This window comes from Rhinatrema bivittatum, chromosome 6, assembly GCF_901001135.1.
Source record: "Rhinatrema bivittatum chromosome 6, aRhiBiv1.1, whole genome shotgun sequence".
Classification (NCBI taxonomy): domain Eukaryota; kingdom Metazoa; phylum Chordata; class Amphibia; order Gymnophiona; family Rhinatrematidae; genus Rhinatrema; species Rhinatrema bivittatum.
This window is the reverse complement of record NC_042620.1, coordinates 124579954-124606185: the sequence shown is the minus strand read 5'-3', so window position 1 is coordinate 124606185 and position 26232 is coordinate 124579954. Positions and strand designations below refer to the sequence as shown.

The window sequence follows — 26232 nt, the reverse complement described above, 5'->3', positions numbered from 1 at the left end:
CTGCTGAGCGACTGTCGGCTTTCCCCTTTGTTCTAGTTTAAAAGCTGCTCTATCTCCTTTTTAAAGGTTAGCGCCAGCAGTCTGGTTCCACCCTAGTTAAGGTGGAGCCCATCCCTTCGGAAGAGACTCCCCCTTCCCCAAAAGGTTCCCCAGTTCCTAACGAAACTGAATCCCTCTCCTTGCATCATCGTCTCATCCACGCATTGAGACTCCAGAGCTCTGCCTGCCTCTGGTGACCTGCACATGGAACAGGGAGCATTAAAGAAAATGCTACCCTGGAGGTTCTGGATTTAAGTTTTCTACGTAAGAGCCTAAATTTGGCTTCCAGAACCTCCCTCCCACATTTTCCTATGTTGTTGGTGCCCACACGTACCACGACAGCCAGCTCCTCCCCAGCACTGTCTAAAATCCTATCTAGGTGACGCGTGAGGTCCGCCACCTTTGCACCAGGTAGGCATGTTACCAGGTGATCCTCACACCCACCAGCCACCCTGCTGTCTACATCCCTAATAATCGAATCACCAACTATGATGGCCGACCTAACCCTTCCCTCCTGGGCAGTAAGTCTTGGGGAGATATCCTCGGTACGAAAGGACAGTGCATCACCTAGAGAGCAGGTCCTTGCTACAGGATCCTTTCCTGCTACACCAGGTTGATGCTCTCCAATCATGAGACCTTCTTCTTCCAAGGCAGCACCAGGGCTGCCAGTCTGAAGTTGGGACTTGGCTACTATGTCCCTGAAGGTCTCATCTATATACCTCTCTGTCTGCCTCAGCTCCTCCAGGTCTGCCACTCTAGCCTCCAGAGATCGGACTCGTTCTCTGAGAGCCAGGAGCTCTTTGCATCACATGCACATGTTCAACTTCTCACCGGTGGGTAAAAAATCATACATGTGACACTCGATGCAAAAGACTGGGAAGCCCCCCTCTTGCTGCTGGACTGCTGCCTTCATCTCAGTTTTGATCAGTTCCTAGTTAAGTTTTAGTTTGCTATGGGAGTAGGAATGTGTCTAACGTCCTTTAAATGTATTAGTGAATTTGCTATGTGTCTGGGAGTGGCCTACAGGGGTCTGATCAAACTCTCAAAGTTTTTGTTGTTGGGTTGGTTTTTTTTTTTTGGTGAAAGTGGCACCTGCATATAAATTAAAGGATGAGCGAGGAGTGGGAGGGTTGGAAAATACAAACAGTCTAACTTCAGTTAGTCAGCCAGAGTGACTCACTGCTCTCTTGATTATCAGATGTTGGTACCTATTCATACCAAATCACACTACCTCAACACCTTTCCAAGGTGAGTAACTGAACTGAATTTTTCAACCTTTTTTACTTAGGTATACACTGCTCCTAGCTTATTTCTAACTACTGGCTACTTTTTGTTTTTTGTGTTTTTGGTTTTTTTAAATACAAACACTCAGTTCTGCTTACTAGCTGCCTTACAGACTTTTAAAAATAAACACACTACCTACTGCTTACTAGCTGCCTTATTGACTATTTAAAAATACAAACAGTCTAACTTGTTTATTCACTGCCTTACTGACTATTAGAAACACAAACACACTAAATAATATTCCTAAATAGTTAACTTTGCCCCAATACTTTTAAAAAAGACAATGTCCCAAGCAAAAACTTACTGATTCCTTTCAGCCACCAGCAAGGTGATCCTCTCCTCTCAGTGCTCCTACTGAGAGTACTCACAGCAATGTGCATTCCAGCAGTAGTCCTGGGATGCAGGGTAGAGTGATAGCCCAAGGCAGAAGGCCCTCCAAGGAACAGATAGCCAGAGACAAGGAAGAACCCCCGAGGAGTGGGTACCCAGAGGGCATCTTGCCAGTGAGGGAGCTGGAACTGAAGTCCGTAGCGTGAGGGGTGGAACCAGCAATGAGGGAACTCATTGCCAAGTCGTCAGTGGTCACGTTCGGTCGACTTAAGTATCCAGGAGTGGAGACGTCATTAGCGGGAGATGCCCCTGAGGTTCCCGCCAAGCAGTGCTTAACCTTACCTGTGCGCTCGCACGCCTATGTGATCCCGGAGTCAAGATGGCGGTTGGCAGCACCCACGCCGTCCTGGAAACGTCAGATAGGTCGGCGGTAGCTGGCGGAGGCCGCCACTTTCCCCAATGGAGCACTGAAGAGAAGAGATAGGCGAGCAGAAGTGGTCGCAGGCATCTGCGACTGACGGGCCTAACAAAAACATAGTGGAACTAGGAAAAGTATATAGAAGGGCAACAAAAATGATAAAGGGAATGGAATGGTGCCCTTATAAAGAAAGACTAAACAAGCTATAATCCCAGATTTTCCTCTCTACACCAGGAATTTCATCAGGATTCCCATCCCAAATCTCAGCCTGCTTGTCTTATATTGGATGCCCCATATCCTTAAATGTAACATGGCCAAGACAGAACTACTTATCTTCCACCCAAATCCACATCATCTCTTCCGCCTTTCTCTATTTCAGTGGATCACACTGTCATCCTCCCAGTCCCTCACTCAGTAATCTTGGGAGTCATCTTAGACTCCTTTGTCTCCACTAGACATATCCAAAACACTGTTAAAATGTGTCATTTCATTATGTATATCACTAAAATCATCCCTTCTTTTCTGAACACACTACCAAAACCCTTATCCAGTCTCTCATCACCTCCCACTTAGACTACTGCAATCTGCTGTTCACAGGTCTCCCACAGAACTATCTCTCTGCACAATAATCTATTCAAAATTCAGCTGTGCAAATAATATTTTGCCAAAGTCACTATGCCCATAAAATCACTCATCTCAAGTCACTACAGTGGCTTCCTATCCACTTCTGCATACAATTCAAGCTTCTTTTACTCACTTACAAGTGCATTCATGTTGCAGCTCTTTTCTTATCCCTTCCTAGAGCCTCCTCATGAACCCTACTGATCAGGAAGGTCACTCTTGTCCACGCCCTTCTGAGCCTGTGCCAAATTCCAGCTCTGCACTTTTCACTTTGCTGTACTGTGTGCTTGGAATAGACTTCCTGAGCTGACATGTCATGCATTCTCTCTGACCTTATTCAAATGCAGTCTAAAAATTCACCTTTTTGAAACGGTTTTAAATCCTAACCCCTGACTCTCCTGATCATAACCTTGTTGGTATTAATCATTTTCTTAATGAATGAAATTTCCAAAGTCTCTTTTGTCCTGTATGTTTCCCTTGACTAGATTGTAAGCTCTACAGAAAAGGGATCATCTATTACATTTGTTTGCACATAGAGGCTGTTCTATCATTAGGCAATATTTTTAAAACACGCGCACAAATACTGGGGAATACGCGCGTGGCTGGGCCCTACACGCGCCAAGCGCATTTTTGAAAGAGCCCATCCACACGCACATCTCCCGATATGCGCAGAAGTGCCAGGCCAACCAAACGTTAACAGATACCAGTGGTTTACATAAAAAAAATATATACAATTAAAATATAATCATAAAAGAGCAAGAAAAATAGGCAAAATATAATGTAAAATCAAATAAACCAGGTATTAAAATCCTAAGAGTAGCAATTAGGTAAATCTCTAAATAAAATCATAACCAGTCCTTACAAGCCTGGAGAAAAAAAAACAGGTCTTTACTTTTTTCTGAATTTTAGGAACTCAAGTTCTAAATGGATATCAACAGGGAGTGAGTTCCACAATTTGGGGCTTGGTAATTAAATGAAGTCCGTCAGGTAGATTCTAAACTAATTTCAGAGGGTAGAAAATTTTTGGGGCAGCAAAAAAGAATAAGGCATGATGGCATGGTGAATGATGCGCAGGCAAGGCACCCACCCCCTTGGCGGCAGGAAGAAGACCCATGTGGTGGCATGGTGAGTGACGCACCACTGGAGTTCCCACCCTCATTGGCAGAAAGAAAAACCCACATGGTGACGCAGTGAGTAAATGTGCCGGGGGGGGTTCCCCATCTCCTGTGGGCAGGAAGAAAACCTGAGCAGTGGTTGATGTACCAGCTGAGTTTTAATCTCCCACTCGCAAGACGAAGACCCACGCGTGAGAGAGGAGAGTGGGGAATTAAAGAGAAGGGAGTTTGAATGAGAGGGGAGGGAAGGAAAAGGGAGGAGGGTGTGAGAGAGAGGGAAGGGAAGGGGATATTTGTGAGAGGGGAGGGAAGCAAAAGGAAGGAAAGGGAGGGAGGGAAGAAAAGGGGACAAGCAGAAGATGTGAGAGAGGAGGGAAGGGAAGAAGAAGATGGATGTGAGGAAAGGGAAGGAAAGGAAAGGGAAAAGTTGAGAAGTGTTTATGAAAGGGACAGACATAAGAAAAGGGGATGTGGGGAGGGAAGGAATGGTGAAGAGCACAGGGTATAAATGAGAGGGGATAGAAGGAAAGGTGAAGGGTTGTGAGTGGGGTAGGAGAGGGAAGTGAAAGGGAAAGAGAGGGCAAAGGGGAGGGAAGTAGAAAAGGTGCAAGGCTGCATGAAGGTGGTGTGAATGGGAGAGCATGCACCACAAACTCCTCCTCCCCACACCACCTCCTCCACTATTCACCCATCTCTACTGCCCTAGGGGGAAGATCATGGAGAAGGGTGAGAGGCAGGTGGGAGGGCTCCCAGTAGTGTAGCTTCCTAGAAATATTATTACTGACATTTAATCTGCCATACATCTGAGAACCCTGACCCTGCCTCACCCCTCTTCCCAGCATTTCAAATCAAAACTCCAAGAGGGAGACTCCCCCACCCCTTGGGTTGGGGCTGGCATCTTAGCCCTCGCCTCAAGCAGCAGGTTGCCTTGAGCCACCTCTGGTAGTAAGGTAAAATGTGTGATTTAACAATAACTTGATCAGTAGTCACTTTGGGGGCAATTTTTAAACTCTCTGCTTTGGTGCAAAGTCCTCAGGTATTTTTTGCCTGTGGATATTGAACCAGATTTCAAAGGGAAAGTAAGTGCACAGTGCATGAAAGTGCCTGCAGAATTTTGAACCTGCTTTTTGCATGGCTAAATTTTTTCTGGAAAATAATGCATATAAATTGAAAAATACAATTTTTGTACATTATACTTTGATCCCATCCAAAACACAAACTTGGGAACACCTCCCTGAAATATGACTAAAAGTGCATGCATACATTATGGAAGACTGTGCATAATTTTAGCCATTTTTAAAGGACAATTTCAGAGAGCCAGTTTACCCAGATAAATCATTATTTATCCTTGTTAATGACTTGGAAAATAATAATTTATTGGTAGCGACCTTTGTTTTCAGTTTTTATTTTATTTTCCTGGGAGTTTCAATGTTATAACAAAAAACAATCAGAGGAAAATTAATTTTCCAATGATTTGTCTGTCTGTTATAACAGATTTTTCCACTGATTTTCTTGTCATATTGATATTCCCAGGGAATATAAAATAAAACCTGAAAATGAAGGTCCTTATGTATTAGGTACCTATTTTACCTAAAACTGTTTATTAAGGTTAGACACTGATTTTAATGTAATGAAGCATTTTATAAGTTATGGAACATATGTATATCTATACTATATCTATTGTTTAATGTAACGCCTTACGGTGAAAGTTTTGTTCTTTGGAAACCGTCTTGATTTGATTTGTATATCGAGAAAGTCGGTATATAAAAACCCTAAATAAATAAATAAATAAATAAATAAATAAATAAATATGTTCTTCTAAACTTGTGTATTTTAATCATTTAATTTTGTCCTAGCTGTGAGGAAGGAACCAAAGCATTCTTGACAAAAGTGATTCGTTTTTAATAAAGTCACTGTTTAATGAATACTTAAAGCCAATGCAAGCCCAAGTAAATTAAGATGATCTGAATGCTATATTGAGGAACTAACAGTTCAATTTTAACTGTCCTTGCTTGAATTCTTAATTCAAAACATCCAGGCCAACTTATTTTCCCTTCATCTGGGAGAACCCTTGGCTGTATTTGTAAATTAGTAACTCGGCAAATACGTGGGGTTACTATGTGAATCTTGTAGACTGTGACTAAATTTTGAATAATTAACAACTTCTACACTCTTTAGTGGCCACTGTGATAGGGGAGACCACAGATATTTGCCACTGCAGGTAGACTTCCATTATTTATTATTCTCCCTCTAGGGATTATGTCAAAATTTGATTGTAGTATGATCACTATTGCCAAGTGACTTGCTAATCAAATTTTAAAAACATTGGTTTTCTTCACCGTTTGTTGTTATTCTTTTATAGGCTAAAATGTGCATTCTGGCTTGTACAACAAATATTGCTGTATAGCTGAAAGTCAGGTATCAATGAAATGCCAACAATGTCCGTGGTTTTCAAAATATGATTATTTTAACTATCATTCTGCTAGACTCCTTTGGTAAAGGGCATACTGCTCTCAGACTAATTCTTTTTTCTTTTACTTTACAGAAAAAAAAAAGTTTCTTGGCTGATGGTTTGCTGGCCTCAATCCTGTCTTATTTCTCTCAATTTGTACTAAACCAAGGCACTTGCAAAGGGCAGTTCAATGTTCAGCCAATGATTTAAAAACCCCACAAATCACACGTTAGGCATCTCTAAAGGAACACTTTGTGTTGACATGTTATCACAAATAGGCAGTTTGATCATCCTTTTAAGTTATTACTGGACAATTACTGGATAATCAACTGCTTTTTGCTAAAAATGGATGTTACACAAAAATTTCTGGATGGCAAGGTTGGGTTTCAGTCCCAGCAGTGCTTGGGCTCCAGTATCTAGTGTTTGGGAGTTAGCTTCCTCATCTCATCTAGCACCATCCTATCTTCATCTGATGAAACAGGAAATTGATGAGGGACAAGATGGCCACTGTAACAGGATGCTGAGGAGAAGACTCTCCAGCTACTGTTATTTTCTTATCTTTTTCTTTTTCATTTTACCTGTGAATATGTGGTGAAACAGAAGTCTCAAGTCTGTTTTCCATCAGAGGCTGTCATGAAAGGCCCAGTGGACAGACATATCCAGCTCCAGGGAAGTCAGCATCTTGAGGATAGTACCATCCAAGAGCTTTTGGTATGTATCTGGGGATTTCCCTGACCACTAGAACAAGAACTCCCCCTACACCGCTGATGACCTGGGTCTCTCCTGCATAGGAAATGCTGCCATTACAGAGTCTAGAAGAGGAGAACAGTTGGTACATTAATTCAGTCACAGAGAGATATACAAATCTTGGAAGACACCCAAACTTTGGTGGCTGATGTTGAACTAGAAGAACATGAGAAAAGACTTAAGTAGAAAGTCAGCTGGATAAAATGGACCTGCAAATGTTTTCCTTACAAGGAGCTGGGTTAGTATATATCAAATATTCCTTATCTTTACATGGAAAGAAAGAGGACTTGGAGAAGTTGGCAAGGATGAAGAACTTGTACCTTCTTAATTTCTCTAAAGCCAGACTATTATTCCCTCCCAGGAATTTATTAAGAAATATCTGAGAGGTCCTGGCAATGAGATGGTTGGGATTTCAAACATTTATTAAATTCCATCAGGGATGAAAAGTGATAGGGTGATAGAGGAGGAACTGGACAACATCACCACTGACAGCCTGAATATATCCACATTTTTTTAAATCCTCTCATGATGAAATAGCTACTAGGATGATGTTGTTATTCTCCCTAAATAGTAAGCTGAACAAGAATTTGGTGCTTTGCTTGTATTTTAAGAAAAGAGATGTTGCTTTTTGTGGCCAAAAGGTATGGCTTTTTCTTGATGTAAATAAGTCTACCCAACTTAGGTAGGGGGAAAATTGTTTTTATTAAAATAAAAAAAAAGATCAAGTACTTGTGATGGGAGCTTCTTTTTCTTTTGAAGTTCCCATGCAAATGACAGGTCAATTTCCAAGGAAACGGATACACTTTCTTTGGCTATTCCCATCTGAAACATTTTCTAAAAATCTTCTAGAAAATGTTTTCTTTATGTTTGATTTTGGTATTTGGGTTTATTTGGTAATTTTTCATGGTTGTAATGAAAATATATTGACTTATGTGGAATATGACTATTTTGCTGTTCTTTACCTTGTAAATCTTTCAAAAATCTAACTAGATAAACGAAGCTTGACCGACGTGCTGCAAATGCGCAGTTGAGAGCAGCTCTACCGCGCATGCGCGGGCGAGCACGTCGGTCAGAGCCGAGCGTGCACGAAAAAAAAAATGGCGCTGGGGCCGCAGGAGCGGCGGCGAGAAGCAGGAGTGGGAGGAGCAATAGCGGTGCCACGCACGGGAGGGACCCCCCCGGAGATCTTCCGTCTGCCGGTTGTGGATGATCTGAAAGGGGAGGGGATTGAGAGAGGGGGAGTGACTGAGGAGAGGGAGGAGAGAGTGAGGGGAGGAGAGAGTGAGGGGGAAGGGGGAAGGAGAGAGTGGGGAGGAGAGAGTGAGGAGGGGGGGAGGAAGGGGGGAAGAGGGAGTGGGAAGGAAATGGACCGAAAATTTTTTTTAAATGTAGCCCGTTGTTACGGGCTTAACGGCTAGTTCTATAAATAAAAAAAAGAAACAGGAAGCTGACAAGCAAGGCTGAAAACTGGAATCAATTGTATCTGTGCCTGGCAGATAGCCTGATGTGAAACCAGCTTTAGATATCATGCATTAGTTTTCTTAAAACTTCATTTTTAGTTGAAATAATACATAATGGTTGAACCAATCTAGTTGTAGTTAAAATAGTATAAATCAATCTACAAAAATAATTTAGTAAAGTTTATATTCATCACAAATAAAGATGTACTGTAACAAAAATCCAACTTGTTTATCCCTCAGTAGCAAATGATGCACAGTTACTAATCCAATTTCATTGACATTACACCGGAACTTAAAGAATGGACTAAGTTCCTAGTATTCTGAATCGGAATAATAAACCTGATTTTCTCTGCCATAGGAAATGTGTAATTGAAATCTGAAAATCATTTTTTAAGAAATGAAGACTGTGAGTATACACAACCTCCTTATGTGTCTTTCTTTTCTAGAATGTAATAACAGGAATTAACTCAGTGGTAGCCCAAGCAGCAAAGGCTGTGAAGGCTTTCTAATGCATAATAATGCCTTGCAAATTTCATCTGCATTTTTACTTCTTAATTCACACTTACATTTGAGGGCTCTCTTACAAGCATTTAGGAAGCTGAACAGAGAACAATGGAAAGATTTTGAAAAATGTCAAAGTAGTTTGAGCAAATAATCCTTTCAACTAGATATGATTCATGACCTATAAACTCACAGTAAATGCGTAACCACGTAAAGACAAAGCAGCATAGCCATGTACACTATGAAGGAAAGAAGTCCCTTTAAGACCAAGCAAAGTGACACCTTGGTAAATATATATATGCTGTAAGTTACACTTAAATCTTTTATGGTATTGATTCAATGATTGGGATATTCCTATAGTCATTTAGGTACTTCAAAACTTAAGAGGTTTCGTTAGTCATCTAATAGATTTGATATTTTGCTCCTATCTCCATTTGTTGCCAGACTCCATCTTTAACAAAGATATCCAGAAGATTGACAGCAAAGCTAAACATTTTGTGCCCACAAGCACTAAATTTAGAAGCACCCAGTTTCCCTCCTATCTTCTTTCCCATGTTCCCTTTCTAAATCCACTCCCTTCTAGCCCACTCTTCCATGCCCCTGCCCAGATCTTCTCCTTCCTAGATTCTCCCCATAGTCCCTTGCTGTATCCTTTCCCTCTCTTATCCATGGTCCCTTCCTGACTCCTTTTCATCCTCCCCTCCCCCCGGTCCCTTCTTAGGTCCTCTCCCTCCTACCCTTTCTTAGATGAATAGCTTTGAAAATTGCCCTGTGGATGATTGCTCACTTTTTCTTGATGTATTTAGGAAACTTCATTTTCAGTTTTTATTGTTCTTTGTCTTGGGAATTTATCAGGATTTATAATGACAAAAACAGGAAAAAAATCAGTTGAAAAAAATGACTCATTTTTCTGGGTAAATGTAGGAGTTTATTTTGGTGGACAGAAGCAAGAACAATTAAAAAAAATATTAAACAGATTCACTCACTCAGAGGCATCCCCATCTCTACTTCCATGCCCTGCCTAGTATGTCTCTTTCTCTCCCCCGCCAAGAATCTCACTCTCCCGCCTTCCCCCAAGACTGTAATAGCATGTATTCTTACCATTGGTGGCTCCAGATTTCTCCTCTCTCCTTGGGCAGCATGCTTACTGACACTCCCATACTCTGCAGCACTGCACTTCTGCTTTTGAGCAGGGCCAGGGAGCCTGCTGGGAAGTGCTTCTGGTGGACAGGGCCTGCTTCAAATGCATTCACATCAGACAGCAGGCACTTTGGCTGCTTAGGGGGTGAGGAGTTGGGACTTGAAACATAGAATGAGCAGCACTAGAGGGTGAGTGCTTTCACTGGTGGGGAGCGGATCTTGACTTACAGCATGTGTTCTGGCACACACTGGCTGAAGGCTTTGAAATGCTGCACCTGCAGCTCTGGAGTAGCTTTTTAATCAGCCCAACATTAGGGTGAATAATGAATATCGGTTAAAACTGAAACCAAAGGACCCTAAATATATTACAGAATTCTAATCACTAAGGGGTCTATTTATCCATTTTGAAGCCAGAAAGGAGGCCAAGTTGAATAGCTATTTGGGCAGGCCAGTGAATACAAATATTTGCTATTCAAAGCTTTGGCACAGGATGAGGGAGAATCTGAACAACGATGAAGAGGGTGAAAATGAATGCATAATGAAGCATTTTTGACTCATCGTGCCTTATTTCCTTATGCATGAGCATGATTATCCAGAGTCACTATGGTGAGGTCAGGCTCCTATAGACAAAAACTACTCTAGGTATGGTTGAGCCATGATGATGGTGTATTCTAAGAGCAAGAAGTCAGAAATGCCTGCCCCACCCCCACATCAAGCTCTACACTGCCTTATTGCATACTCTCTAAAATACTTATCAATTCTAACAAGCCGAGATAAATAAGGAACACCCCAGCATTCCCAAACAAGGGAAAATGCTTATTACAGTCTCAAAACAAATCATCAATGCCTTAAGCTGTATGGCATGGGGACATGCTGACATACAAAGCTAGTTTGTGTCCAAATGAAAAATAAAATCACTTGTTCCCAGCTACATAATCTGTATTCTTTATCATCTTCTCTCAGCTTCCTGTCTATGAAGAAACAGCATTCACAGGATATTAGTTTCACCCTTTTTCCTTACATTCTTCATGTAATCCTCAACCCCTAAAATTCTGTCATGACCTTAAAATCTTGCAACCATCTTCCACACAGGTAAGCAATGCAGCAGGCACTAGCAACTGGAGCCTCATCTATCATGTACAAGGGCTCCATCATTACATCTCCAACAGTCATGCCAGAATTCAGCATTTATGGAGACATCTATGGCATACACAAATACATGGACATATCCAGAGGTCAAACAATGACTGCTACCACTCACTCTTATTGCCCCTCTCTGTAGCCTGCTCTTTAGAATCACCGAAGAACATAGGATAATTCTCAGCTGTGCACAGACAGCATAAACAGACCTGTGTTCTTTAAAGGTTTATTGATGAATTTTCAAAAGCTTATGTTACGAGCGCATCCTCCACGCTGCTGACGAACCGAGGGCTTGGAGGCCTTTCGGATTCTGTTGTGAGCGCAAGGAGCGCGGTCGCCTCTAGAGCAGGTGAAGAGAGCCCTTGGGCCATGGCGAGACTCAGGGAGGAGCCCCAAGCCACACCGTGGGAGGTGAGCCGGTGCAAGCATGGAGGGCTAGGCGAGGCAAAGCTGAAGCAAGGACTAGAGAACAAGGTCTGACCCTCAACCGGACCTGCATGCCCACGGCAACTAACAACGCAATGTTGATTGATGAACGGTCCTCCGACTGTTCCAAGCCCTTTCGGACCTGCCGCTGGGTAACGGCATTGGGCAGCAGGCTGGACAGAGAACGAGGGCAGACAGAGTCCTTGGAACACAGAAGACATCACAAACAAAGACTGCAGCGAGCATCATAGTCGAGGGCTAAAGCGGAGACATCATAGACAAGAGCTGGGAAGGAAAACATTGGCACTGTCCCTCAGGGCACCCTACTCAGCCCACCAACACGGGTGGACCCAATGGGCTGGTCACAGACCACCCTGTCCCACTGCGCGCCCTACACAGCCCAGGAAGGCTGGTCGTGGACCACACTGAGAATGGGACAAGCGCAGGGAAGAAGCGGGTTACTGCACTCCTGGCAGTCTGAGGCGAGCAGAAACATCAGGAACTGGATCAGGAACAAACATCTAGGAACATCTGGAACCAACATCAAGGAAACAGGCAAAGACACAGGACAGGGAGCCGTCAAGACAAGCGAGACCATGGAGGACCTGGATTGATGAAGAAGCACAGATGACTGTGAGACTCAATCCAAAGGCAAACAGTAACTGAAGTGAAGGTCCTTTTATACTGCTGTATGCAGGCAACTCCCTGGGAGGAGTTCACCTGGACCGCCCCTCGCTGGCCCTATAACTGAGGTGGAGTACCGCAGGCTGGCCCCTAGGGAGAAGAGCGTGGCCGTACCAGGAAGTCCAAGCAGAGCCAAGCAAGCCACAGGCAGGCCTCAAGAACAGCAAGGTCTCCCAGGCCCTGGAGCAAATCCTGGATAGTTCGCAGGCGAGGCCCTGGCTTCGGAGTGGCCTCCAGAAGAGAAGGTAAGATGCCTCCTGTGGCGCAGCTACAGGAGGGATCGCAACAGCTTACACATGCAAAAAATCACATATTTGAGTGTATGTGATGCATCCACACACAATCCATATTTTATAGACATATAATAGGCAGGCGTATATGAGCCTTCACATGTAAACTCGCAAAAAAAGGGGGTGTTAGAGGCATATCGGTGCACAATGAGCTATTTTAAAAGCGACCTACACATGAACATCAAAATTACACAAGTATATTTACTAATGCTCATGGTAGCAGAAAGGAGGCTGGTTAGCCTCACCTCGGTGGTGAGAAAATTAATGGAAACTCTGCTGTAGTATGGTTTAAGGGTTATATAGTATTATTATGTGGATATATGTATAAGGCATTTAACATAGTGTGGTGTTTTCCGATATAAAAGACCAACAACAATTAATATCAGATGATTGGAAATGTAAAATATTTTAGGGACAGATTGAGGTTAGAAGTAGAACAGTGTTGAGGGCTATTAACAGTTGGGTTAAGGTTGATATGGTTCTTTGGAAAACTGTTAAGATGTTTGCATGAAATAACAAGCAATATATCATCATATGGGATTAATAAACATGAGTGGTTTTATGTAAAAAATATTGAAAAAATCATTGTTTTAATGTATTTACAATAAACAAATTGATTTTAGTTAATACACTAAATTAGATTTTTGGTATGGTTTACTTGAAAACTTAAGTGCTTTTTTTCTTTTTTCCCCAATAATTTGTTCTTGGGGATTTTTTGTGTGTATATAAAACACAGAAAAACTCCAAAAGGAGAAGGAAAAAAGCACATTGAACAATTCTATTTTCTCCAAAACACAAAAAGTATATAAGTATTTGAAGTAAATATTTATTCAAACAATAATCCTGTAAAAACAAATTACAATTACATTTCTTGAAAACAAAGTACTATCTGTTTTAAAGCCATTAGAATTCTTCTCAGACCTACAAAACTCCATGGAATTGGATATGTAGGGTTCTTCATTTTCATTTTTTATAGCTTTTTTCCCAGGAATTTATCAGGGTTTATTATGACAAGAATAAAAATAAGAAAAAATCAGTAGAAAAATATGACTAATTTTTTAGGATAAATATCTGAGTTTATTTTGGTAGGGCAAAGCCAGGACAGTAAAACAATATTAAGCAGATTCTCCTACCCACCCACTCAGCAGCATATCTCTCTCTATGCTCATCCTTTGCCCCTAGCAAGGTCTTCTTTCTCCCTGCCCCCACCAAAAATCTCCCTCTCTTGCCCCCTAACTCCCCTAAATGCAACAGCATTCATACTTACTGGTGGTGGCTCCAGGCTCCTGCTCCCTCCTTCTTTGACATCATGCTTGCTGTGGGTCCTTGCTCTGCAGCACTGCACTTCTGCTTTTACATGGGAGAGGGAGCCTCCTGGGAAGCAGCTCCCATGGGTCTGGGGGTGGGGGCCACTTCAAACACTGCATCAGTGGCATCAGACAGTAGGACCTGTGGCTGGATAGGGAGAAGAGGAGAGGCAGAACGAGAAACGTCACATCAGCGATCGCTTTCATAGAGTGGGGGTGGTAAAACTTGAAATGCAGCATGTGCTTTGGCTCGCATTGACAGAAGACCTTGAAATGGAAATGCTGCATCCACAGCTCTGGAGTTGCTCTTTAACCAGCCTAAAATTAGGGTTAAAATTGATTTAAATCAAATCTCGCCTTTGGAAAAGTCTGGGAATTTAGGTTTAAACTAAACTAAAAAAGTCTGGGAATTTAGGTTTAAACTAAAAATGAAGGATCCTTCGGATATGATAGAATTCAGCTATTGGATTTGGCAATCAAGAGTTAAGTATATAAGGCTGAAAGAAAGTACGGTAAGTGACAAAGCATAAGGCAGCTATTGCCTGTTATTCACAGGAGCTGTTCTTCATATCTCTCACACTCAGGCCTATACAGTACAGTGTGCTCCGACGTGCGTCCAATAGAGGGTTAACAGTGCACTGTTAACCCTCTATTGGACGCGCGTTTTTGACGAGCTAGCGTTACCCCTTATTCAGTAAGGGGCCGAAAACGTGGGTCCAATCCCCCGAACCTAATAGCGCCCGCAACATGCAAAAGCATGTTGATGGCCTTATTAGGTATTCCCGCGCAATTCAGAAAACAAAATGTGCAGCCAAACCGCACATTTTGCTTTCAGAAATTAGCGCTAATTTCAGAAATTAGCGCTAATTTCTTCGGGCACTGGGAAAGTGCACAGAAAATCAGTAAAAACTGATTTTCTGTGCACCCTCCGACTTAATATCATGGCGATATTAAGTCGGAGGTCCCGAAAGTTTCCAAAAGTAAAAAAAAAAAAAATAAAATTTGAAGTCAGCCTGTGGCTGTCGGGTTGAAAACCGGACACTCAATTTTGCCGATGTCTGTCTTCCGAGCCCGTGGCTGTCAGCGGGCTCAAGAACCGAAGCCGGCAAAATTGAGCATCGGCTGTCAAACCCGCTGACAGCCGCCGCTCTGGTCCAAAAGGAGGCGCTAGGGATGCGCTAGTGTCCCTAGCACCTCCTTTTGCCTGTTTTTACCGCTGGGCCTAATTTGAATAGTGAATTGCGCGCACAGGAGAGTGGGCATTCGCCCGCTCTCCCGCGGACTTTACTGTATCTGCCCGACTGTTTGCTCAGAAAGAGATTGTTTTCTTCACAAAAAAAAAGTTATTCTTCTTCCAAAGTTTGCCTACTAAAGCTTCTTTCTTCCAAAGCATTTCTTTAAGAGAGAAAAACATCTCTTCCTTTTTCTTATCACATTTCTCACCTCAGAGCTTTCAGATGTGAATAAGCCTGCTCTCAATCTCCACTAGTCTCCAGTCTGTAATTTCTATTGGTCCCTTAATGAAAGTCAGCATTATAAATTTGGAAATTGGCCATCTGCTCAGAAGGTTAACTTTGAGACAGCTGTGATGTACAATGAATACAAACATATTGCAGCCGACATTCAAAGAAAGCTGACCTGTTGTCAGCTGAAAATTTACCTAAATAGGACCCTAAATTTAGAACTGCTAGCTTCAGAATCCTATTGCTGAAAATCAGTGCAAGTTCTTTTTTTTTATTCTTGATTAACTGCAAAATTGTAATAAATCATCAATGCAGTATATATAAAAATAATTAAATGATACAATTTCAATAACATCAATGTGAAGCAGTGCCCCTGGAACCCCAGTATTGGACCAGGCATCTAACCTGGTCCACCTTAAAAGCTGGGTAGCTGAGTGGGCAGATCTCCAGAGAGCAGGAATAAGAGTTTGGGCCCAGCTGGGAACAGAGATGCCCCAGGTCTATAGAAGGCTGGTCCTGCCTAAAATTCTTGGTGAACTTCCATTTGTTATGCTTAAGAGATATTTTTTGGAAATTCTGAAAATTCCATCTGAAAAACTCCTAGTAAATACACATTTCTTTCTTACAAACAGAAGCCCAATCAATCACCTCCTCAGAATGTAGTGGATCTATCTAATCTTTCTGCCTTTTTGGAAAATTCAGCTGTGGCAGTGACTGAGAGGGCTACACTTTTGATTTCCTTTTTTTCAGAACATGACAAGTTTCGTGATGAAGTTTACTTTAAAAATGTAAATGTTTCCATTCCTGGGGGCTTCATCAGGATTTTTCCTGACTTAGCTAAAGCTACACAAGAACAGCATAACGCTTTTCTGGGGATGCCCCTTGAAGCTCAGGTTCTTGGAGCAAGTTTTCAATGATGCTATCCATGTAAATGTATAATTAAATTGAATGCCAATACATTTATTTTTTTCAGTCCAGATCAATTGTAGGACTTCCTGAATGCCAGAGTATTTATTGGCCATCTAACTCAGAGACTTCCTAAGGTTATCTGATATTTTAGAGGGGTATATTTTACTTCATTTATAATTTTAATATGCATAATTTTTGCTGTTTCTTATGTTCTCCTCCTTGTTTCCATCCCCCCTTCTTATGTTTTGAATTAGAGAGAATAATTGGCTGTGTATTTTCTACAGACATTTATCTTTTTCTGTTACTTATAATGTTTCTCTCATATTACTGTGCAAACTTTCTTTTTTTTTTTTTTTTTACTTTGTATACATTAAAATTAATAAACAAAGTTAAAAAACCCCCACAAAAAACCCCAAAAACCTTAGGCACCTAGCCATCACAGGAGAGCTCTTCTATCCTTGCAGAGCTTCTACTCTTTTCATGGTCTGCCTGGGTCTTATGGTTGTCTAGAAGTTGTTTAGGAGACTGTAGACTTCATTAAGTTAGAATAACAGAACAATGGGCAACCCATGATTTTAGATGAGCTATAAAATCCAATAACTGAAATTTTTCCTACCAAAAAATGAGGTTGCAGGATTGTTACAGAACCTTGGTCAACAAAGAAGAGCCAGCAGCTGATTGGGAGAAGAAGCTGATCCTATAGGAAGATGTGTGGACTTAGCAGCTAGATTGAGAGGTAAGAGTCTGGTCCTCCAGGAGGGCATGGACCCAATGATAGATTGGGAGGCATAGTTTGGTCCCTCAAGAGGGCATACACCCAACAGTAGAGCTGAAAGGAAACGGAACTTTAGATTCCCCAGCAGGGACATGGGCTCAACAGCAGAGCGGACATGGAGCAGAGAAGACATCAGCACATCAGCAGTCGGGACACATGACTGGCAGTGCTCATTGACCCAGTTGCATTTCTTCACATGTGTGAGAGTTGGGGCACAGTGAGAATGGACAACTGTATTGGATCAAAGGAAATGCAGAGATTTTTCTTTTCTATAGGCTGATACTTTATGAGGACTGATATCACCAAGTAGCTCAAAGTGCTGTTTAATCTTATAGAAATGTATGTAGTCTAATAAAATGTGTACAGATGTGTAAATTCTGCCAGCCCTGTTTACAGTCCCACTTTATGGGATTTCCTGGGGTGAAGGAAGGGAAAATCCCACTCATTAACATGTTTCCCACGTTGCCTGGTGCGAAGGTGGGGGACCTCACGTGTCACCTAGATAGGATTATAGACAGTGCTGGGGAGAAACTGGCTGTTGTGGTACATGAGGGCACCAATGACATAGGAAAATGTGGGAGGGAGGTTCTGGAAGCCACATTTAGGATTTTAGGTAGAAAGGTAATAATCCAGAATCTCCAGGGTGGCATTCTCTGAAATGCTCCCTGTTCCATGTGTAGATCCCCAGAGGCAGGCAGAGCTCCATAGTCTCAATGCACGGATGAGACGATGGTGCAGGAAAGAGGGATTCATTTTTGTAAGGAACTGGACAACTTTTTGGGGAAGGGGGAGACTTCCGAAAGGACAGGTTCCTCCTTAACCAGAATGGAACCAGGCTGCTGGCACTAACTTTTAAAAAGGAGATAGAGCAGCTTTTAAACTAGAACAAGGAGGAAAGCCGACAGTCACTCAGCAGTACATGGTTCAGAGGGAGGTATCTTTGAAGGATACTAATGAAACAGGAGAGTTAGGGCATCCCAACAGATAGGTTTTAATAAATGCAAAAGTAGTCAAATGTGCCTATATGTAAAGAATCACCTGAGCTAAAGAATTCCAAATTATCCCTATCAACCGAAAAGCAGGTTGTTAATACAAACAAAAAGCTTACTTTGAAATGTCTGTATGCCAGTGCCAGACGTCTAAGAAGATGAGAGAATTAGTGTATAGCAGTAAATGATGAGATTGACATAAATGGCATCACAGAGACCTGGTGAAAGGAGGATAACCAATGAGACCGTGCTATATCAGGGAACAAATTATATTGCAATGATAGGGAGGATCATCTTGGTGGGATGTGGCACTTTATGTCTGGAGGGTATAGAGTCCAATAGGATAAAGATCAAACAAGAGACTAATGGGTAGATTTAAAAAAAAAAAAAAAAAAACAAACCACACATGCATCCACGTGTGCATGGACGTGCGATTTTATAACAGGTGCATGCCGGCATGTGCATGTTATAAAATCTGGGCTGGTGTGCACGGGGGGGGGAGAGATTTGCCCAGTTTACGCACAGCGATGAGATCAGACCTCTGCCAGTTCCCTCACAGTCCGCTCCAATTAAGGAACGGACTGGGATGGAACATTTCTACCTCCCTCCCTCTCCTCCCCGACGCCTTTGAAGGCCCTACCTTTTTTTTTTTTGGTCTTGTTTTCGAACTTATGCCAGCTCCTGAGCTCATGTAAGTTGCACTCGCCAGTAGGACTCCAGCTCTGCCCTCCCCGCCCCCGGTACTGCTCCTTGGAAGAGGCCTGACTCTTGTGTGCGTATCGGGGTTTAAACGTGCTGCCGGGCCTCTTCTAAAATTAGTACCATGAGGAAGCATCAGGGCGCCCGCACCACGGGACCGATGTGCCTGCCTCCCCCTGCCGCCAGCTGCCCCCGCTGACAGGCCCTCGTCCCCGGGAAGACACCGGGAGCAGAGGCTATCTCTAGAGAGCCGTGCTGCCGGCTCACCACAGGATTAGTATGCCGAAGCGTGTGGCATCGCCGCGCTGAACAAGGAAAAGAGGCCACGAAAATAAACCCCGGAGCCAGGGAGGCCAAATAAGAGCAGCGCAGCTGCAAAAAACGAGTTCCAATTCTATTTTTAATTTTTAAAAATTTGCGTTGGCCTCACCAGAGCACAAACCACGGTTGTCTCTGGGCCAGGGGGGGAGGGACCACCAGTAAATCCCCCCCCAGTCACTTACCGGCTGCTGCTCCTGGTACACTGAAGTGAAGGGCAAAGCACTCAGCAGGCCTACCACCGAGAAGAAATGACTCTGCTCCTCGGGAGGCCTGGCTCTTTTTTTTTTTTTTTTTGAAACTTTGTTTCAGCCAAACAAATTTAAAGGACTCCTGTCACTGCAACTCTCTTTTTTTTTTTCTTCTTTAGAATCAATTAGCCAGGACTGCAGGTTCTGCCACCTTCATCTGCTGGAGACAGAGAAATACTGAAGGAGTTGCAGATGGTGCATTCTACTTACAGGGGTGTCCTTCAAGTTTTTTCTCTGTCTCCATCTGCTGGAAGGGAGGCATAACCCAGCAGTCTGGCTTATCCGGGTATGTACAGGGAACTGCTATTAATCAAGTTAACTTATGGGGAAATTTTCAATTCCCGGCATGTGCAAATACCGGGAGATATGAGCGTGGCTGGGCCACGCACGCCAAGTGCATTTTCAGAGCGTACCAGCCATGCGCGTATCTCCTGGTATGCGCTGGAAGTGCCGGGTTTTTTAAAAGGGGCAGGGTGGGGGCGGGGTGTTGCGTTTCAGGGGCCGGCCAGGATGTCGCCAGCATCTAGCCAGCGTATGGAACTTACTTCTGCTTCTGAGAGCAGGTAAGTTTAAAAACAAAAAAATTTAGGTGAGTTAAGTGGAATTTGGGAGTCTGGGCGGGGAAGGGAGGAAGAGTAGTTGGAGGTTAGGGAAGTTCCCTCCCAGTCCGCTCCTTAATTGGAGCGGACTGGGAGGGAACTGGGGAAGGGCCGATTGCATCGCTGCATGCTTTTAAATAAAATCACACCCCCCCTTGCACACGTTAGTGGGCACCTGTGTGCACATGCATGCGGGTCATCAGATTTTATAACATGCACGTGACGATGTGCAAGTGTTATAAAATCGGCATGTCCTTTTTAAAATTTACCTGTTAAGGAATAGCCACTGCTATTACTGGCATCAGTAACATGGACTCTACTTGAGTGTTTGGGTACTTGCCAGGTTCTTGTAGCCTGGATTGGCCACTGTTGGAAACATGAAGCTGAGCCTGATGGACCCTTGGTCTGAATGAACCCGTAGGGCAATTTCTTATGTTCTTAGAGATGCCAAGCACACAAGGACCAAGCGTCCATTCGAGGGGGGAGTGGGGGGGCTTCTGCCAGGTCAGGGCTGGATCGAGGAATACCCCTATAAGCTTGGTACCTGAGCATTACATCAAGAATCTACAAGACTAAAATTTGTCAGTTTCTAAAATCGTAATTGATTTCACCTTTGGCCATGTCACTGAAGACGGATAGCCAAGACCACTGGTCTAGAAGGTATCGCCAGTCTTTTTGTCGTTTTTACTGATACAGACTAATAGTTACCCCTCTGGAGCTATTTCAATAGGTTCCAATGCTTTAAACGTGATCCTTGGAAACTGAAAAGCCTGAAGCCTTAAACAATGTCCGGGGTACTGACACATGGTATTCGGAATACAAAGAATCACCACCACCCATTACTGCCGCAGCCAGCCTTGTAAAATAACGGACTGCGCCGTATTTAAAAAAAACAAAACCCCGAAGACAATACGCATGCGCTGACCTAATAAACTGCCTGTCTAGCTCTGGTCTGCCGCCATAAAAAAAAACAGTGCGGAAAAAGACACGTGATCACTCACCTCCTATCACCGCCTCCCTCTAGTCACGTGGGTTGGCCGGGCTCCGGGGCGTGCTCTATGGAGACGGCGGTGAGTCGGCGTCTGCGGCACAGTGAGGTTTGCTTGGGTGTCTTCTCTTGGTGGGCGGGTGAGGGGGCTGGCCGGGAGGGTGTGTGGGGCTTTTATGTTGCCCTGGAACCGGTAGTGCTTGTCTCTTTATTTACGGTTGCGGCGGCCCCGAGAACTAGTGCAGGATAGCCCGGTGCCCCTTTCCCGGGAAAGTCCTGATTTCATGGGCTGAACCATTCTCCCTTTTTTTTTTCGTCTCTCATTTCTTGGCCCTTATCAATGTTGCTTCTTTCTTTTTTTTTTTTCTCCTCACACCCTCCTTTTTCTGACCTCTCTTTTTTTTTTTCTAGGACCCTTCCCCCCCCCCCCCCGCGCGGTTTGTGCAATGCTTGGCGTATCTTTCCCAGGTGCTTTTGTTTCATGGCTTGGTCTCTAGCTGCTTTTTTGAACGTGGAACAGTCTCTCAGTCTGAGCTCGTCCTCCATCTCTGACTTCCCGTTTATGCTGCTGGTTTGAACCGTACTGGGGGGAGGGGGGGAGATCTAGAAACTATTCCCTCGAGCTGATCAATTTTTTGTCCCCATTGGCTGAGGCGGCCTCAGTTGTTTTATCATGTTCTTGCTTTTTCTTTTATTGTGATTGCTAATCATTGGCGTATTATATCTTGGGTGTTTCTTGAAATATTTTTCTCTTAACTCTTTTCACATCTATGTCTTCTTGCATGCCATCTGATTATACATTTTTTTTTTTAGTAAAGTATTTTGTGGTATTTTGCTTATCTGCTATTAAGATAACCACTCTTACTTACTTCGGTATTTTGTATGTATTAGATACTGTAACCTAACATTGAAATTCTTCCTAGAAAAGCTAGAAGTCATTTTTTGTTGTTGATCCGTTTTGCACCATCTGTCTGGACTTTAGCTGGATCTTATATCTCACCGTTTATATGATTAAGCATTTGACCAATAAAGAATATTCAGTAATATAGGCAGAAGGACAACTGCTTGCATAATTTCTTAGGCTGGTGTATTTAGAGCAGTCTTTCTTAACCAGAGTGCCTTCAGACCTGATCAATTGTGTCATGAGCGTAACTATTGCCTTATGGTAGAATCCAACCTAGCATCTCTCAGCAACGAGAATCACATGTAGGTGTTCATTTCTGAGCATATGTGTGATCATGCATGCCTAGTCTTCCTTGCTACTGCATGGATCATGGTGTGTGGTAATAAATGGGCAGCATGGCTAGCTGGGCCCTACTTTGTGCAGCACACACAACACCTCCTTATCCCCCCCCCCCAGTTCTTCTGGCCTGTCTTATCCCCAGGTTATTCCCAGCTTGAATGAGACTGGCAGACTATTCTGAATGTTGAGACCCACAACAGTGGAGGATCTCTGGTAGCCATATGTGGCAGCTGAGGTAACTAAGCCGGCTGCTCACACCATACTGATTTCTCTCTTGTATATAGAGGGAGTTGGCTCATTGAGTTTGTGTGTTTCTGCTGCATCTCCACATTTTATTTTTATTTGGAAGAGGAACTGGTGCAACTTTCATTGCTTCCCTGTTTCTTCTTTTGGTCATATGAGTCATCTCAATGTCTGCACTTCCTGCCCTGGGAAAGGTTGTGTGCCACATATTTTTGTTAATGAAGGTATTCCTTGAACTTGAAAACATTTGGGGAAATGGTGATCTAGAGCAGAGGTTCCCAAACCTGTCCAAGGGGACCCCCATCCAGTCAGGTTTTCAGGATATCCACAATAAATATGTATGAGAGAGAATGTATATGCTATGGAGGACAGTACATGCAGATTTATCTTATCTATGTTCATTGTGGATATCTTGAAAATCCAATGGGCTGGGGGTCCTCCAGAATAGGTTTGGGAACCACTGATCTAGAGGATAAAGATACTTATTCACCACTTTTTGGTAAGTTTATATTGGATGCTGTTGATATCATGTACCATTGATTTACTTTTTTCATTAAATAAAATTCAAATATACATGGTTTGTGTTGGCCAGTGTATGCAGCAAATATGTATAGTTTGCATATGGTCAGAGTAGCATATATACTTCATAGAATAACTTTGTTTATAAATGGTGTAATCACACTTATTTTTCACAGAACATTTGGTGCATCTAGCCTTTTTTGTCTTCAGTCTCTGTTGCCTGTCTCACAAGTTATACTGAAAATGTGATGTAACCCCCCCCCTCCAAAAAAAAAAGTGTAGCTGTGGTAGCTTTTTTAAAGTATTGTTTATACATCAGTATAACTTAACATAATACCTGTGCTTTATGAGGAGCAGTTGAAATACCCACCTGATTTTGTTGACATTTCTACTGAGACCAATGAGCATTCAGCCAGTAGGCTTGGAAGTTCAATAGCACTCTAAAGTGGGCATTGGTCAATACCTGGTATGCTTTCTAGATATTGAAGGCACACGGCTTTGGCGTTCTGTTTTGGAACACACCAGGAATGTATATCACAATCCTTTGACATACTTCTGTTCCCAATCATCTTTTGTTCTTCACCTGATTTGTTACTGAGTAGAGCAAATATTTTTATGCTTATGAGTTTCAGTTGTCAGTGTACTCTTTATAGATTATGAATACTCATTCCTAATAAACTCCAATTAAAATAATGGGTCTGATTAATCAGTGCTTTTTAGTCATAGCGTCAAAATGGGGAAAATGCTTGGAAAATCATTCCCCGACTTTGACTGCATGCTTTCTATATAGGTTATGATTTTTTGTTTCTCTTAAAGTAAAGGTAAAACATAGGTTTTCAATGCAGGTCTTCATGTGGATAGCTGCCAGTAGTTTGTATACTTTATCCTTTATATATGGTAAATATTGGAGCTTATTTAATGTTCATTGATTGTATCAGGAGGCATAAATGTTTAACTTCGTTTCATTCAATGATTTGTAATAGTTACTCATGACTCATAAAAGAGAAACATCCTTATATATTTTGGGTGAGTCTTATCAATCTGCCTACCTGTGAGAGTCACTTTTAAAATAAATGTATCATAGTTTTGTTACAGCAAGTTACTCAAACTGCAGATTTGTGAAGGTCAAACAAAATAGAATGGAGTTTGACTTCAGATGCTTAAAAAGCGTTTTATTAGCAGTCGGCATATATTACAGCAGTATCATACATGTATAATTTGTTTGAGTTGTATGTCAATATTTAATGTTTAATAATCACAAATACAGAAGCACCTCCTCTCTTAATAATCACTCAATACATAAAGCAAAACAGAGAGGGAAATAGAATCTAATTCTATTACCAATAATTAATTGCCCCCAAGAGACAATATCAATGGGCCGCAGGCAGTATTCAGCCTTTTGAGTGAATTTTATATAATCATTTATTGCCTCTTCTAACCATTTCACAATACCCTTTCCCTTTTTTTAATTGAAACCTGTATTTAATTTTTTAATAGCACAAGGGCGAGGCGGAGTAAATAGCACACACATATAGGGCAAATCACAACAAACAAATGTGCGGCATTTAAAAAGTAAACTGGACAATAATAGTATAACCAACAACCAGTTATTTTACATTTGCACAAAACCTTGTTCAAGATATTTTAATATAAATTTAACAGTGGTAAACATGTGCCAGAGCCCCAAGTTGAGATGCCATGTTGTGATCTGTTTAGAGATGCAGTAAACTGTCCGGGATCTGAGAATATTGTGCCGTTATTAACAATAAAAGGTTTACCCTGAAGAAGACTGTTTAGTCGAAACATGGCCCATGTTGGGTTTTGAATGAATTACAGTGCGGCTAAGTATTCTTTTTAATTATGGGCTAGATTTTAAAAGCCCTGCGCACGTAAATCCTGCTGGATTTACGCACGCAGGGCCCTCGCGCGCGCCTATTTTGCATAGGCCATCGGCGCCCGCAAAGCCCCGGGACGCGCGTAAGTCCTGGGGCTTCGTAAAAGGAGCAGGAGGGGGCATGTCAGGGCCGGGTCCGGGGGCATGGCGATAGTTCGGGGGGGGCGGTCCCCCGGTATTGCGGCCTGTGCCGGGGGATGCCGAGGTGGCATGGGCAAGTTACGCCTGCTTCAAGCAGGCGTAACTTGCACAACAAAAGGTAGGGGGGGGATTTAGGTAGGGCTGGGGGGTGGGGTAGATAAGGGAGGGGAAGGTGGGGGGACGTGGAAGGAAAGTTCCCTCCGAGGCAGCTCCGATTTTGGAGCAGCCTCGGAGGGAACGGAGGCAGGCTGCATGGCTTGGCGCGCGCAGGCTGCCGATTTTGCGCAGCCTTGTGCGTGCCGACCTCGGATTTTATAAGATACATGCGGCTACGCGCGTATCTTATAAAATCCGGCGTACTTTTTTTGGCGCCGGTTGCGCCAACAAAAGTACATGCGCGTGTACTGTTTTAAGATCTACCTCAATATGTATTAGGCTGATAGGAGACCCGGACTTCGGAGCCAGGAAAGGGACGGGGTAAGAAGCCCCCGAAGTGACTTGCCGCGCTACTCAGCCCGGCCCCGACGCTGCCGGCCGGAGCAAGCCGCGCCCACCCTCCCTCCATTGGCCTATCAGAGGCCACAGCCGGCGCCCTTTAAATTCAGGGCAGTCCCTGCAGGCGCCGCGCGCCTAAGGAGAGCGACAAAGGGGCCTGCCCCTTTGTTCACCCCTTCGTGAGCGCCTGAACACAATTACATCTCCTTTGGGCCTTCCCGCTCCCAGCCGCAACCGCTCCTCTGTCGGGGCTTGCGCGGTCGGCGTGGCCCATCCGGGGCAAGAGCCTGCTCACCCCTTAACGGAGTGAGCTGAACAGAGAGAGAGCGGCAAGAGACAATAAATAGGAAAGGAAGCGAAAGGAACAAAACCCTTGAGACAGCCGGCCTACCAGCAGGCAGCTTGAGGCCCTCAAACGTCCGCACTTCCCAGTGAACTGCCTTTCGGGCCCACCTTTCAAGCACACCTGCTCCCAGCCGCAATCGTCCCTCTGTCGGAACTTGCGCAGTCAGCGTGGCCCATTCGGGGCAAGAGCCCACTCACCCTCTCAACGGAGTGAGCCGAACAGAGAAAAGAGCGGCAAGAGGAAAGAAAAGGAAGTAAAAGGAGAAATCCCGGTGAACCTAAGAAACCTCTCGAGACCACCTCCACCACGTCTCCGAACATTAGAATCCACATAACGGCTACGAAACCTATACCGACATCATCACCCAGCTCTCCCTCAGCATCCAACCAGCACTCAGCCTTCAGAA

General features: G+C 43.3%; 1 protein-coding gene and 1 long non-coding RNA gene across 10 annotated transcripts in view; one reads left to right on the top strand and one right to left on the bottom strand.

Annotated features, from left to right (window-relative positions):
• LOC115093730 overlaps window positions 1-20820 on the bottom strand; it is a 112243-nt gene extending 91423 nt beyond the window's left edge. For 2 of the 4 annotated variants that reach the window (XR_003857392.1, XR_003857394.1), the window contains exons 1-2: window positions 2829-2880; window positions 1996-2176 (exon numbers count right to left, since the gene is read on the bottom strand). This is a non-coding gene — a long non-coding RNA (uncharacterized LOC115093730). Of the gene's footprint in view, window positions 1-1995; window positions 2177-2828; window positions 2888-13914; window positions 14103-20568 lie in introns of those variants that run through there. The other 2 variants (XR_003857395.1, XR_003857393.1) reach the window with 2 other exon arrangements.
• A 115-nt stretch (window positions 20821-20935) lies between these two features.
• SESTD1 (SEC14 and spectrin domain containing 1) overlaps window positions 20936-26232 on the top strand; it is a 283107-nt gene continuing 277810 nt past the window's right edge. For 3 of the 6 annotated variants that reach the window (XM_029605907.1, XM_029605908.1, XM_029605903.1), the window contains exon 1: window positions 20936-21054. The gene's annotated coding sequence lies outside the window, so the exon portion shown is untranslated. Of the gene's footprint in view, window positions 21055-21405; window positions 22152-22402; window positions 22424-26232 lie in introns of those variants that run through there. The other 3 variants (XM_029605904.1, XM_029605905.1, XM_029605906.1) reach the window with 3 other exon arrangements.